Raw genomic sequence first — 3,881 nt, 5'->3', positions numbered from 1 at the left:
GCGAGTCCGCGTGAAGATGGTTGTATAAGACACGAGCCTGCGAGCAGCGAGGAGGAAAGAGCACGAGGGGGGAGAGGACACAGCCGACTGCATCTGAGGCATAAACATCCTGTCTCCACGTCCACGCTGTCAGAAACATGGAGCTACTGTCCCACTTTTTATACACTCGCAGTGGGACGGTTTCAGAGCTCACTCGCGTCTCCGTGGTCCAGCGGCCGTTTGGAAAGTCCAGGCGAAATCAACGCGACTTCCTGTGTCCTCACACGCAGGATGGATGGCTTTAGTCCCATAATAAGTGTCTGTTTGCTTGAAGGATGTGACAGACGAAGACGTTGGCGGCAGTTTGTCTCTCTGGCATCACAGTGACAGTGTTCAGGCCTTCAGCCACCATGTGTCAGTGATGCAGTGAGCAGTTACCATAATGTGTGGAGGTCAGCTGTTAGCGACACACTCTGGCCTTTCACTCGCTTCTCATTATGTCCACTAAGTCGAGGTGGTTATTAGTATTTAAAGTCCAAGATTTTGGTGAAAGGGATCTATTGGCAGAAATTGGCGAGAGGTTGTTGCTGGGTAGAACGTCCAGGAGGCGGGACATGACGAACATATTCTGTTGTGAAAATCCTGTGTTCTTATCACCGAAGGCTCTTAAATCTCTTTGTCTTTCCAAGGGGACATCTCTGTGTGCGTCGTCTAAGTGTCTTTCATCACAAGATAATTGCATTCCTGCTAACTGTCCCAGAGGATTTGGATTGTTCATCAGGAGGCAGATTTCAGATAAGTGCATGTGGATGTTACAGTCATACGGGTTTGGAGGCAGCACCAGACTGGTCACCTGTAGCCCTCTCTGAAGTCCACTGGTCTCTGCCGCTCCCACTGTGTGAGTGCTGGGAGGTTGCCGGGCAACCAGACAAATTGATTCAGGTATTCACGTTTTCACTATTTAGATATCTGTTGCATATCAAAACTTGGATTTGTCAAACAAGATGCAAAAAAAAAATCTACAATCACATACGTCACACATCTTTTTACTGTATCTACCTATGGATATCAGTCAAATTGTTTTCAATCAACTCAAAGATAATGAGTTGTAGTACAATGGAATTGTAATTTCTTTGATAACAACATTGAATCTTTGCCATATTTGTTTAATAAATCGATCAACCATTTGTTTTTGGATGACAGCTATATGTTTTGATTTATAAAAAAGGTTGGAACCTCTGGTTATATTTGTCGTATACTACAAATCCCTTCCATTAGCATTTTCAGTGCAACAAAGACAAAGATTAAAATGTCTGGAAATAATAACAATTCAACACAGAGGACATTTCGGTTGCCTCTGATGAATCATCCTCAGACTGATGCAAACGTGAGAAAACAGCGGAACAAGAGAGAAGAGGGTCACAGTCACCTCAACAACACACCGGAGCATCATGGTCACCTTCATATAGAAATTACACTCATGTCCCAGTCGAAGGAGAAGCTCAAAAATATCAAGTTTTATGATGCATTCCTGTTTTAGTGGATTAAAAAATCACTTACCCAGATTGAAGCTGAGTACTGGGACTCCGGGTCCGATGATGCATGACACTGCATATAGCACATTACAGCACAGCACAGAGCTGCAGGGGCACCGCAAGGCATTCTGGGAAGCGACCGAAAACAACACACACCTGCAGCCTGAAAAGCCTGGAGGCAATAATCTGGTGTAACCTGACAAAATATATCATTATGTGCAAACACCGATGAGGAGGATTGAAGCGAGAGCACGGATGGGGGGGCCAATGGCAATAATAACAATTTTTTTAGAGTAATATGAGAAAACCAATGCAATAAAAGCAGCTTCACAGAGAATAAAAAAACTGTTAAAACCAGGACAGTCAAGGACGATCCAATGTAGCCGTCCAAGCATGACTGCTGCACCGGCGGAGCGTGAAGAAGAAGACACAGGGCGGCTAATGCTTCTCAGAGGAACACAGTCAATCTGACAGTGGTATCGACAGTGCTTTTTTTTTTCTTTCTTCATACCTTTTGGCAGGTTAGGCTTTCTGTAAGAGATGCTGTGTGCCGGGGATAACAACAAGAAAGTGTGTGTGCGTGTGTGAAAAAGAGAATTAGGATGGGGGGGGGGGGGGCAGGAATATAGAAATAAGGGAGGTGGAAGATATGGGATGAAAAAGAGAGGGGAAGTCTTTAGGGGAGGAGAAGGAAAACAAGGAAGAAAGGTGATGCCAAGTTCCCTGCTGCTTTATCTCTGACTAGAGGGCATAGCTACACAAACACACACACACACACACACACACACACACACACACACACACACACACACACTGGCTGGCTTTGAACGCTGGTTCCCCGGGAGCTACAGTAACCTGAATTATTGACTGTAAATGAACAACATATATATATATGATGGAGTTTTCGCACTGTAACTGAAGTGAATGTTACAGCCGGGATAGAAAAACAGTCAGTGCGCTCTCGTGGTCACGTGCACATGAGCATCCAGGTGTGTCCTGCTGTTTGTGGATTCTGGCAGACGTGTGTTTGTAGAACAATCGATCAAACACCTGGATATTGTCTTCATGAATATAATAAAATATCCACAATATGACTGGACTGGTGGTACATGTTTTTGTATTACTTCCTGCTATGATTTCCCAGTTGAATTCAAACCTGCCATATATAGAGTATATATCAAAACAAGAGGAACAGGAAGTGCAGAGTTGGGCTGTAATTATTTGTGGATCCATCCCCATATGCAACCTGTATCTCATTATACAGTCAGCTTATGCATTGATAATGTAAATTATGTGATAAACCTTTTAGGGTTTGTGACAATTTCTACATGTAAGATTTGACTCAGAATCTTCTTCTGTTCCTCTGTCTACAGTCAGGTGCCAAGTACAATGGTGCAAAAGTGAAATTGTGGGAATAAATATCAAAGTAAAGTAGCAACTTATATGTTAAATTAACAAAAACAACAACAACAACAAAAAGTCTAGGCCCCTAGCTAAATAGTGACCACCCACTTTTAGAAATTCTCCGGTTCTCTGGCTTCTTTATCGTTTACAATCACACATGCTTGTGCTTAATCAACCTCGGGTTGTTGAGATATTATATAGTTTATCATCAGGGTAGTTTACCATGCTAACAAACAATTAATGCTATGTTAATGCTAAGCTAATGCTGACCATGAATGAGACTATACTTGGGAAAATAGCGCAACAGTGATGTTAGCCAAACACAACACAACCAACAATCATATAAGCCGACAATGACAGAATTATGATTTTGAGTTGTTTGTCCTTTGGCTGCTTCAGAGCTTAGTGCAACTACTTATTCGGAGTGGGCATGTATAGACTGTGGCAATGTCTGGAGCTGAATGAGTTCATGTTATATTGGATTCCAGTCTCTTGGCCTTGTCCCCTCATGCCAGTGCATGAGGGGACAAGTCCCCCCCTCCTTCAGCTGCCTTCTGCCCAGCAGGACTCGGGTCTGTCTGTCGCAGTCGAGTGGAACAATCACACAGTCACACCTCAGGAACAGAAGGGGCTCTATTACTTTCTCCTCCATTGTCCAGGTGATGTGGCGGCTCACTGCAAGATGATTCTCACAAGGTTGAGGACACGAATCTGGCTTTGTCTGTATTCCTGTTCTGACAGGGTGGAGAGGAAGGTGCTAATTAAGGTTGGACACCATCTTAGTAAAAAAACACCCAACATGATTTACATTTTGCAGAAAATTATTTCAGATGAGGGTTTTAAAATTGGCAAAATGAGGTTGGACATAATGGTGTCGTGGACGCAATGACATGAGACATAATCGGGCTATGCTCTGTATCATGTGAAGGAATATAATCGGAATATTCAATTAACATAAGATAA

This window comes from Pleuronectes platessa, chromosome 22, assembly GCF_947347685.1.
Source record: "Pleuronectes platessa chromosome 22, fPlePla1.1, whole genome shotgun sequence".
In the NCBI taxonomy this organism is placed as follows: domain Eukaryota; kingdom Metazoa; phylum Chordata; class Actinopteri; order Pleuronectiformes; family Pleuronectidae; genus Pleuronectes; species Pleuronectes platessa.
The sequence above is the reverse complement of the archived record's forward strand: the minus strand, read 5'-3'. Positions refer to the sequence as shown.